The sequence below is a fragment of the Astatotilapia calliptera genome, chromosome 1, assembly GCF_964374335.1.
Source record: "Astatotilapia calliptera chromosome 1, fAstCal68.1, whole genome shotgun sequence".
Classification (NCBI taxonomy): Eukaryota; Metazoa; Chordata; class Actinopteri; order Cichliformes; family Cichlidae; genus Astatotilapia; species Astatotilapia calliptera.
In genome coordinates this window covers 20131731-20144429 of record NC_137422.1, presented here as the reverse complement: position 1 = coordinate 20144429, position 12699 = coordinate 20131731, and the positions used below count along the sequence as shown (strand labels likewise).

The 12699-nt window shown below is 40.8% G+C and overlaps 1 protein-coding gene across 3 annotated transcripts in view; it reads left to right on the top strand.

The window, feature by feature from the left end:
- apba2b (amyloid beta (A4) precursor protein-binding, family A, member 2b) overlaps positions 1-12699 on the top strand; it is an 80038-nt gene that overhangs the window by 31942 nt on the left and 35397 nt on the right. The gene's annotated exons all lie outside the window — the stretch shown is intronic.

Genomic DNA, 12699 nt, shown 5'->3' with positions numbered 1-12699 from the left:
CTTCACCACGCTATAATGAAGCAACATTACATAAGAGGGAATCCTGAGTACTGAATATCAGAGTGGCTTTGAATTAGTCGTAGGCACAAAGCCGCAGGACGGTCATTTATTTAGCTCAACTGGCACAAAAAGTTCTGCAAGTAGGTTGGAAGTGGATCGCTGCCAATACAAGAATGTTTTCTGCACACTAACTTAGTTTGTTTAGACCTCCACGTTACCAGAGGCAGCTACTTTGTGTCAACTACATTTACTGAGTGTGTTTTTCCATTTGATGTGTAACCAGTAAAATGAGATCTTGTCAGTAGTTACTTCAATACTATGTGAGACTTAGAAGAGATAAGAGGTTAATATGAGAGCTCTGTTGCTTTTAATTCATTGTATAAACTAAACCTTTATTGAGCTTTCAGACAAAGTTTTTTGGTTTCTAATTTTTGTTTATATTTCAGCAGTGACTCTCAGATTTTGGTGTAAGGTAGGTAACTCATCTGACTGCTGGTTACCCCCGAGGAAACAGAACCCCCCTGTTGAAGCTGTTACCCCTCCCAGGGCTGCAGATAGAGGGGCTGGAATTTTGTTTTTTCAGAAATACTGTCAAGCCAAGGGGATTTTTTTCATTCCTCAAGAATTTTTTTCTCCCCGTCTCTCTCCAGCGGCTCTTGTTTCCTGTGTTAATGCCACAGTGAAATCCATGATAAAATTCTTGTCACGTTTTATGGCAAATTAATCAGTTTCAAGATTCGTATTAGTACACTTCTTTTATTATCAGAATATGCTAAGATGTGCTGCTCTTTAGTTGAAACCGGGGCATTGTGTGTTCTTTCCACTTTTTCCTCCCCTTCCAATGGCTTTTACAACACCTTTGAAGACATTATCTGCTGAAATAAATTCTGAGCCCTGCATTAAAACCCATGAACAGTTAACCTGAGGCTCATTCACACAGCAGTGTAAACCCTCCGTAGCTGCTGGTGCTCCCCTTTTTTGTCCACATGGATCTGCAAAACTCCCTCAAATATTCAGTATTCTGTGAGGCCTTCTTAAAGAAATGAAAGTTTCATTTTTACATTTTTTAGTAAAGTCTGAAAGAAGTTCAAAGCCCACGTTTTTTGCCTTACAGTATTGCCTTCATTTTTGCTCTTCTCTAATTTGTCCAGTTCGGCTAATTTTATATGAGCAGGATGCTCTTTGTGAAAAAAAGACAGAAAGAGGATGTTTTTGATTCAGAAAGCATAGTGGGCCTGTATAAGCCTACTGAGTAACCAATATTTCTTCTGCAATATCCTTCATGCCATCTTTGACTTTCAAGGTCGATTTGGAACTGAAAACTGTTGTATAGACTCTTTCAAAGTGCAGCACCAACAAAATAAGAGGGGAAGATACTAGGGGTGCAACAATACTCGTATCGATATTGAACCGTTCGATACAGTGCTTTCGGTTCGATATGCATATGTATTGAACAATACAAAAATTTTTATTTGTTTTATCTACTTTTCTTCTGACGATGCTGTCTGTGTTGAGTGCTCAGTGGATCTGCGTTCGACTACTCCGCCTAGGCTGCACTGTCGAGCGCAGATCCACTGAGTGCAGCGGAAGCTAGCAAGACAGAAGCTAAGCTCGTTGCAACATGGCTACTGCCTAAACGCTACCCGAAATTGAACCTACCCCACTCTCATTCAGATCTGGCGTCTGGAACTATCTTGGTTTTCGTGTGAAGCATGACCCTGATGTAGGGCTGCCACGATTAGTCGACTAGTCACGATTACATCGACTATCAAAATCGTCGACGACTGATTTAATAGTCGACGCGTCATTTGAAGCTTTGTAAGATCCCAAAAGACGCAGGAATAAGTAGTAGGATTTAAGAGTGTAATAACAGACTGAAACAGAAGATAGCAGCACTGCATGTACAAGGATGCCAGCTGCCGTTAAACCCCAAAGAAGAAGAAGCTGCGTCCCAGAATTCATAGCGCGGCCCAGCTCAGTTTTCGACAATGGCGGCAGCTGGTTAGTTTTAATACTACTCTTATTATTCTTTCTGGGTCACAAAATAAACGTTTAACATGTTTTCAGGCGAGAATGTAGCTGTGTAAACCTCAAATATCTGCTCAGTTTATCAAGACACCACATATTTTCAAAAGCGCTCTGACGTTTTCGGAGACGTCTGTTACCCACCAGCTCGATAGCTAGCTAGAGCCCGTGAGAACACCGGACACCCGGCAAATCGTTTTCAAACCCAGCGCCGTCTTTCGCTACTCAGGTTAAACATAATATATAAATCACTTGGATAACTTAAAAATTTTATTGTTTGGCTTTTTTCAGTATTTTATTTGTTCCTGAGTAAATCGGCTGAGTTTAGTGAACTCCACCGAAACAATCTGCACATTTCATTAAAATTTAATAAACTATCATCTTGTCTTTATTTTTAGTTAGCACATACCTTAAACACTTCAAGCTGTAAGCTAATGATAGTTATATAAGAGCAGATGCATGCTGGTGCAATAAGCTGTACGTTTTACGTACAATTGATGATGATCTGATTAGTCGACTAATCGCAAAAATAATCGGTGACTAGTCGACTATCAAAATAATCGTTTGTGGCAGCCCTACCCTGATGGTAAGCGCGTCATGGACAAAAGTAAAACAGTATGTCGGATGTGCCACGCAATGCTCAATTGGTGGGAACTAGTGCGTTAGCGCAGTTAGCTTATTAACACCCCCACGCACGGGGCGATCTGCGGTAACTCGTTAACGGAACTTTGCCACGTTATGGCGTTAATGTCATTTTAACGAGATTAACGCTGACAGCACTAGTGGGAACACAACGAATATGACTGCACATTTACACCAACATCATCCTAGTGCAAAGACAAGTGGAAGCAGACAAAAACAACAAGCACGCATGCTACAAACTTTACCCGAGTCATTTAGACAGCCGTTAGCACATGATTCTCCTTATGGGGACCTGATATGTTCAATATGCTGCTGAGAATATAGCCCAGAAGAAGCGTATAGTGTAGCTTTTATTTTGGAAAGAGCCATTTCTCTGTAATAAACTCTCTTTTCCAAAGATGAGTGATTTCTCGATCAGATAGATTTTTTTTATTACTTTGTTGTTTCAGCAACATTAAATTTAAAAACTGTACTTTTGAGTTAAAATATATATCTATAATTTTATTTTATAATTCTCCAAACTGATTGTACAACAGTTTTATTCAAAACCAGAAAGCATCAATGAAGCTGAAGAACCACATTTGGTGTGCATTTCCTTGGTTTTATTTAGCTTCAGATTGGATAGTTTCTTCTTAAGTTGTTTATTTGGTGGCATTAACCTTTTAGATATATGGCTATGAATCAGTATAAAAAAGTGACATAGCCACTGTGATGTTTGGCTAAGGGAGTCCCATAATTAAACCTCAAACGAGCTAGCGAACACATAAAGCCATCAAGAAACAAAGTTTACAGAACAAATTAGCCAAGGGCCATTTTTTTCTTAGATTTCTACCCAACTGTTGGTCTGATTCAAGGCTGAGGAGATGCCCCATGCCGGCTATTACAAAGAATACAGGTTTAAGGCAGTTCCACATTGGTTTCACCTTTCAGCCCTATAAGCTGCGTCCATGTTTTATATACAGAATATGCTTGCTTATGTAACTCAACACCACTGTGAATCTCAACTGAGCCGTGTTACTTGTGTCCTTGTAGCTACTAAATATCGTCCTCTGATCCACCCAGAAAGCAAAACACCCATCTAGTGGATTCTTTGAGGATTCATTTTTGCAGAGGGGAAATTTAATCTCTACACCAAAAGTCTCACATTTTTCACCCTGCTATAAAAGGTGGTAACGCACAAATGGATTGTTTGAATCATGCAAATGGGTGTGTTTATTCTGAACTAAGGTTTATTTGATGATTGGCTTAGGCAGTCGTCCTCAAGAGACTGAGCTGGAAAACAAAGAGTTGCCATGGTAACAGTCAAGGGTGAAGGAGGAGGGTGTGTCTCTGGTGTTGTGCTTGAAGTGGCAAAATGGACATTGGCAGGCAGGATGGCGGGGGAGCAAGCGATGCGTTCTGTGGTCACCAAGCCTCTCTTTTTTCCTTCCTGTCTTCCACATATTCTCTCTTGTTGTCATCCTGAAGTGAGTGGGAGACCATGAGGAGAACAAATGTTGAATCTTAATGAGACAGCTCAGAAGAAACTAATTTTCTCCCTCTGTCTCTCTCTGATAGTATTTCTTTATTTACAAGCCGCATAACTCAGCACAGTGATGTTATTACATAATTTATCAGCATGTGTGTAATGGTGTAGAAGCGCTGTAAGGTCAGGTTAATGCCACACCGTTAAATGTTTACAAGATCATGTGATTGGCGCTGGCCCTAATAAAGATGAAGGATGAATGGCAGCCCTGCTTATTTCATGGACCACTGGGTATTTACATGCTTGGTGAATCCCCATCATGCTTGAATTACACTCCTTGGTTCATCAAAATGTGTCCAACAATTTAACACAGCTGGTTGTCTGAAGAAGAATAGCACATTAGCAAGTAGGTACACTGATTAAAGTTTATCCTGGGCTTTATCTGTCTGAACTGTGTCCAAACAAAAGAGTTAATAATGCTGAGATGCAGCAAAATGGAATTTTTATAACAAGCCACGTGAAAAAAAAAACAGCATTATTATCAATAAAAATTCTTTTTATTTTCAAAAAAAAATCACATTTACCTGTTTATTGTAGTTTTCATTTTCCTTTTTTGTTATCACCTATTTAGAGCTAAATAGAAAACAGTTACATTTACAGGATGATTTGACGGTTGTTTGTGATATAAACAGTTAGATTTTAAGCCATAAAACTGCCATTCATTGGATGTCTTCACTTTTTTGGATGATTCTCTATAAATCCTAGAGGTCGTTGAGTTAGAAAATCTCAGTAGGTCAGCCTGTCTAGCCCCAGTAACTATGCCACAGTTAACAGTCAGTTAAATAACCTTTCTTCTCCATTCTGATGCTCTGATGGTCATTTTGACCATATCGACATGCATAAATTCATTTGCGTTGCTGCCTGTTCATTGGCTGGTTAGATAATTTTGATAACAAGGTGTTCAACAGGTGTATATAATAAAGTGACCCGTGATTGTATGTCACAAACCGAATGATGATTTGTTGATGACCTGTCTTATGTAGCTAGCAAGCAAACACCATGATGAAAGACACCCGAGAAACAAAAGTGGATAGTCAGAGAGTCGACATGAGAGTTTCAGCTTCGCTGGCTATAATGGGTGCTGTGGTTCAGTTGTGATCCAGCGGAAATTTTGGTTTTATGCATGAATATTCTCCAGAATGCATATTTTTGTACAAAAGATCAAAAGAATGAGCTTCAGGGTAAACAAATCTTTAGTGTTAGGTCAAATCTAAACAGAGCGAGGCACTCAATAGTCAGTGACTTTGAAATGTCAGTGATCTAGCTAATGCTAATTGTGTTTACTTGTTTAACTGCATGTCAACAGCACTTGACATGCAGTGGCTTGTTGTTGGTAGTTTGCCTCAGTTTTTAAATTAGCTTGTAAAATGAGAGACTGCGATGCTCCAGCCTTTCAGTAAGCTAATTTCTCCACTCCCACTGCTCCACTTTTACTCCATCGAGGTCAGAAAAAGTACCCATTTGCTCTTAAATGATGATACTTGTGATAAATAAGCAGCTGATCGGCAGCAAACATGTTAAACAATGACACATTTCAAGTTAATTTCCATCCACTGACAAAAATGATCAAATTTCCTCTCTGTGCTTGTGTGGGCTTTCTCTTGGAGCTCCGGTTTTTCACACATTGAAAAACATGCGGTATTAATGCAGCCTATCAGGGACCAGGATGCTCTCACAAAAGGGGCTCTTGATCTTGAGTTTCACTTCCTGATTAAATAAAGCTCGATAAAAATTCAGTGCAAAACATGTTACGATCTAGAAGTGTGTAATGGATTGAATGTGGAAGATTGTCACTTTAATCAAGTTAACCCCCATCAAGAAACTTGATCTTTTTGCAGGACACAAGAAAAGAGAATAATAAAAAAGAGAACCTTTAAAATATGAAAAAAGCACAAAACAAGAATCCAAAAGACAACTTAATGACTCACATTGGGAAAAAAAAATACAAGAAACAACCAGATCCAAAAACTGATGTCTGGGAAAGAAAAGACTATATAAACAACGGGGTAATAGGAGCAAAGCACATGATCAAAACAAAGGGGAAAAAGGAGGAAGTGAATCTGGAACAAGGTGCAAGAAAAACAAAGATAAAAGTAGTGGAACAGGAAGTGACCAAGGAACAAATATCTACACTGAGGCTAACTAACTAAACAACATGATGGAGACGGGAACACACTAAAGGCACTACCGACAAACAGAGATGGGCAGTAACGCGTTACTGTAATCCGATTACTTTTTTCAAGTAACGAGTAAAGTAAGGGATTACTATTGCAAAAACGGTAATTAGATTACCGTTACTTTCCCGTAGGAACGCTGAGTTACTGTGTTACTAAAACCATGATTTTTTTGCGAGAATGTCTCATGACAGTGACATAAGCGAGTGCAACGTTGTGACAACAGCTGTGTGCAGATCAACAATGGATAATATATCGAGTGCGGAGAGAGTATGAGCGTGCAGCGTTTAAAGCGTGGAAGTACTGACCTTACTTTGAGTTTGATTCCATAAAAAGTGACAAAAACATTAGTGTCCGTTGTGCGTGGGAAGAAAACTTCTTTTTACACCGAAAAAACCCCCTAAACTTCAAAGCAAGCACCGAGTGCGCAAGGACGTAATGGGAAATTCCCAGAGAAACTCGCGGATTCTTCCACTGACTGCTGCGGCACACCTGCACCAGGGTAAACCTCCGCCTACCGCAGTCCTGCTTTACAGGCAGTGTTGGGGAGTAACGGAATACATGTACCGCCGTTACGTATTTAGAATACAAAATATGAGTAACTGTATTCCGTTACAGTTACCGTTTAAAAAGGTGGTATTCAGAATACAGTTACTTTGTTGAAATAAATGGAATACACTGCGGTACTTTCCTGTTTCATTTTGTCGCGGGTCAGGACTGTTTGGGTTTTGTTTGACAGCTACGATCTGTTGTTCCAGGCGGCAGCGTTACGGTTGCCATGGTTACAGGGCGACGCTCTCTCTCTCTGCGACTGTGTGTTTCCTGGGTGAGAGAGCGCCTTTTCGTTGTTGTTGTTGTTGTTGTGCTAAGCTAACAGGCAGAATGCTACAAGCATAGCTCTAAAGAATGTAGCATCATGGGCAGTGTAGTCCGTGTTGCAGGGAGAATGGACTGCCATACACGTTATGTGTCTGTGAGCGCTAGGAGGGAGAAAAAGGGGAGTGGAAAGGTACGAGCAGTCATCGAGCAAAAACGGGAGCTGGAAGCATGTAAATATAATAATAACCACTGCAGCCAAGAAGAGTGCCTGACGAGCCCAGTTGTAAGTAAGCTATTAAGACTCGACTGTACACCGTGTTCGTGTTTTCCTCCGAAAACAACAAGTTCCGTTGGAGCAGCCTTTCAACGCCTCTCTCTGTCTGTCGCAAGAAAAGTTGACCCACACAACAAAGTAGAGCTATTTTTCGGCTACCAGCCGACAGGGACCCCGCCGTATTATGCTGGGCTTACACTGTGCGATTTTTTCAGTCGCGCGATTCAGCTCCTGCTCAAACTGTACGATTGACTCGCAGGGGTTAGAAGTTCATAGGTCACGATGCAGGGTCTCACACTATACGGCCCGATGCTCTGATGCGACCTGAGTGCTCACACTGTGCGTCCATAAAAATGAAGGTTATAACAGAAATTCTGTCGCTCGCTCTCCCTCTCCGTCTTTCACTCACACAGACACACCACCACCATCAACTTTGCTAAATTGCTAATGAAAAACATTGGTCAGGCAGCTGTGATTGAGCAGCAGTGTCGATCCAACTATTTTCACGGTTGTTGTGGTCGTGATAATTTTGTGAGGCCACATCGAAAGGGCTCGGATGGTTCTACAGGTTGTGCCTCCATCGCTTGTGTCCAGATCACACGCTGCACTGCCGTGCTACGCCGTCTTTTTCGCTGACATTTGTGTTTGCGCGTGCGCAGTGTGGCAAACTGCGGTGACACCCTCACGACCAAGCGATTGATGATCGGGAGCTGGTCGTGAGGTGTCAATCGCTTCTCGTTACCCCACGTATACTACACGATGCACGACGCACGATGAAGGCCAAAATCGGGCCGATCGCCAAAACGATCGCACGACTCAAAAATCGGCTCAAAATGGGCCAAAAATCGCACAGTGTGAGCCCAGCATTAGTCAGAGGTCCCTTTACTACAGTTCGGAGTCGCGGACCTTCAGTAATAGTAATAAATCACACAGCAATAGTACATTCACGTTGTTGTAAAAAGCATGATAATATTGTAGCGGGTCAGGGCTGTTCGGGGTTCTGCTTGTACAGTTATGTTTTGTGTATGTTGCCATGGTGACGGGTGACGCCCTCTCGCTGCGACGGTGTGTCCTTCCGGGGTCAGAGGGCGCCCTATGTGTGTTGTGGTTGCCACGCTGAGCAGTTAGCTAGTGGCAGTGTGTTCTTCTGCAAATGTAATAAACGGCTGTGCTCCCTGGCTAGCTCACGGGAAGCAAGACCAAACGATACCTCCGTCTCCTCCTTGTCTGAACTCGCCACAATATATTAAGTAATCCAAAGTATTCAGAATACGTTACTGTCATTGAGTAACGTAACGGAATAGGTTACAGAATACATTTTGGGGCATGTATTCTGTATTCTGTAATGGAATACATTTTAAAAGTAACCTTCCCAACACTGTTTACAGGTGAAAATAGATCAACAGGACCGCTAGTCTTTGATTTTATTTATTTTCTGCTGTGTTTTACTTGCATCTATTTGAAAGACTGAGTGTAAACACAAAAAAATATTTTATTTTATGTGCTGGAATGTGCAGAAAATAGGTTTAAATATTAAACAAATTTCTTCCAGTCAGAGAATGTTGCATATAATTTAACATTTGCTTGATGCATAAAGTTAAAAGATTAAAACTAATAAAACAAGTTTTAAAAAGAGACTTTTCCATTTGATTACATTTTGTATGATGGATTATGCAGAAAAAGTAGAATTGGGCTGAAAGATCTATCGCTTTATCACCTCTTCAGGTTGTAAATCGTGTTTTTAAAAAGTAACTAAGTAATTAATTACTTTTGAAAATAAGTCATCAGTAAAGTAACTGGATTACTTTTTGGGGGAAGTAATCAGTAATTAGTTACTGATTACTTTTTTCAAGTAACTTGACCAACACTGCTGACAAAACAGGGAGAGGCTACACTGGGAAGAACTGGAGAAATCAGAAAATAAGAACATTATTAAGAGTTGAAATTGAGTTTCACTGGAAATGTTGAGTTAGGTAAGAAAACAAACATTGAAACATAGTTTTGTAGTTTTACACCTTCATCACACCATTTAGCTGAATGTTTATAAATGAGAATTGCCCAGTAGAAGCAATATCTGTGATAGACGGGTCACCTTTCCAGGGTTTACCCCACTTTCCACCTTATGACAGCTGAGATGTGCTCCCACAACGCTGAAAAGCATAAATGGAGAAAAGTGGGTGGATGAATGGAACCTCCATTGGTGCAATCTCAGTTAAATAACTCAGTGATCATTACTTTTCTACCACCTAATCATTCCTATCCTAATAGCATCAGTGGAGATTAATTTCTGTCTTATAGCATTTAAAGATGATTTGAATAGCTGTGTAACAACTCGGTCGATAACCTTCAGTCTTTGTCTTTCTGTCCCTGCCTTATCTGTTTTCTATTTCTTCTTCCACGGTGAAGCCTGGCTGTCTAATTCAGTGGTGTGATCAGAGGTCATAACTTGAAATTCAGAACAGAGAGACATTAGCATTCCCAAATCTCACACTATGACCAAGCCATCTGCTTCCCTTGCCCTCTGTCTGCTCCTCAGCTTTGCACATCCACACATATGCACACAGTTTAAGACATACATGTACAAGGGGAGTGTCCCAGGATAATTTAAGGCTTTGTCTTACTGTAGCTGAAGTAGTTATTCAAACAGGTCTGTCTGTGAAGACAAGTGGCCCCAAGTGCAGCAGAGAACAAACAAATGGGATACTGCAGGCAGGTCGGCTCATATGCTGCTGTTACTGCTGCCTGTGTGTGCGTATATGTGTGTGTCGAGCCTCTTTTAGTGCTGAAGGTTGCAGCTTGAGTCAGTGCCTGTATTTCAAACGTTTGTGTGGGAGACAGATACTTGGTGAGCGTGCAGGTGTGGATAAATAAGTGTACAGTGATGGAGCCAGCTGGATTTTGATTTCTTTGTGCACCAGGCACTCATTTGTTTTCTTATCCATTGCATTTCTATTCAGATATTCTATTCCCGTGGGGCTGGAACATTTCCCTGCATGCATTAAGTAAAAGACACAGAAAACAGCTTGTCCAGGAGAGACTAATATAGTTAAAGTCTTTCAAGTTCAAATAGGCGGACATGTGCAATTTAGAGGTCAGACACAGTCACAGCGTTTCTCTGAAGGGCTAACACAAAGCACCGTGCAATCATGCATACAAGCTGTGTAGCAGCAACTTCTTTGCAGCTCGTCGAAGTAGAAAATCGCAGAAGACCAAAGAGAGAGTTAATTCACAGTGAGTCAATCCAAACCATTTTCAGCTCTTATGAAAAAAGGCTGACTGCATTCCTGTACATTGCCCCAAACTTAACAGCTAACTTTGAGCTACACTTCCCATTTAAAGTTTCACAAACTGCAAAGACTACCCCTGAGGGCGAGCTGACAGAGTATAATCGCATACATTCAGCGCTTGCAGAAAAGTATTAGTCACTAGTCTGAATTTACCTCCTGAAAGTATCGCTGCAGAGAAGTAAAGAAGATCAGAATCAGAATCAGAATCAGAATACTTTATTGATCCCTGGTGGAAATTATTTTTTGTTACAGTGCTCCATTTTAAACCAACATTAAGACAAGACAGACAATACACTAACTAAGAATAGTACAATATATACATATATATACATACATACATACATAAGTCACTCATAAATAAATAGTTGGAAAAGAAACATGTGTAGTTGTAGCAGCAAACAGTGTGTTAAGTGGATGCGTTGTACAGGGAGATGGCCACAGGCAGGAATGATTTCCTGTGTCGTTCAGTGGTGATTTTCATGCCACTTTGAATGTAGGTAATCTCATCTCGAGAATGTTTCTGAAAAATAATAGCAACTGGCGCTTGTCTTATTATGACTGTCAAAGAGGAATGGAGAAAGTCGAGATGAAAAACACTGAAAAAACCTGCACTGAACGGACGTCACTGATACAATGAGACGGTGAGACAGGACCCCGCCCCCTTCCTTACTGAGTGCTTCCTTTGGCAGTTCAGCATCAGCAGCCGCTGTCTTGAGCTGACAAGAGCTACCTGCGTGCCCACACATAGCCTGATAACATCTGACTACCAACTCCTAGCCTAGAGCATGAGAGCCCGATATTTTCAAAACTTGATAATGACGCTAAACTTGATAGAGGTAACCACACACACTCAAGGGGAAAACACAAAATGCAGCATGCAGCTGACAATGTTCCTTTATCTGGTTAAAAATGTTTGATATTTTACTCTGTTGGAGGATTGTTTTAACAGCTTATGTCTCATTAGCTGTTTGACAGCTGCTGTTTCCAATTAAGGCATTTCAGTCATAATAATGCTAGTTATAGCTTTCTGAGTTTTTCTCATTTCACTCTAATACAAGCTGCTGTAGCTCAGTTCACAGAATTTTGATGGCCTACATTTGGATATTTGGCTTATCACTGACAAAATGCTTGCATCACACGTAGGCATATTGAATTTCAGGATCCCACACTGTTCCCATTCTTCCTGCTGATGCCTCATGTCTTATAGCCGGAGTCTGCTTCTGTTTCCTGCAGAGCTTGGTTTTTTTGGTTGGCAGCATAATGAAACATAGCTGCTGTTTTTCTTGTTAGGAGTGCACCACATTTCAGTACAGAAATTACTGTTGTGTTAGTGTCTTGGGCCGAGAGAATGTTCTGGGTGCAAACCTTTTGGTGAGCTGGAGCGTTTCTATGTATGTTTGCATTTTTTTAAAACTCCAAAGGTTTTCTCGCACAGTTTAAAGACATGTAGCTTAGTTTTATGTGATTGGCCGTAGGTGTGTATATGAGACTGTTTGGTGTCTGTGTTAGTCCCAGGCTGTACCCTGCCTCTCTCCCACTCACAGCTGGTATAGACTCCAGGTCTCCTGCGACCCTAAATTGGAAAAGCTCTGAAGATAATAGATGGATGGATGTTTGTGCTTATAAAAGTGGGAAATGTGGGTGGATTAGTAGATAACCAAAACATCAACAAACCAAAAGAAAAAAGTAAGCGCCAACTGACTTTTTACCCGTGTAAAAGCACAGATGGATTGTGTGCCGTGATTTATTCTAAAATGACAAAACAGGTGAGACACATCCCTTGTGAGTGTTGTTATTATGGCATTATCATTCAAGTACAAATTCATGCAAAGTGAATAAACACAGTCAAATCCCAAATACAATGCCACACAAAGCTGATTTGGGAAAAGCCACCTGGCTAGGGACTTACCGGATTTCCAGAATTACATGGCAATTGTATTGGCGCTGGGGTGT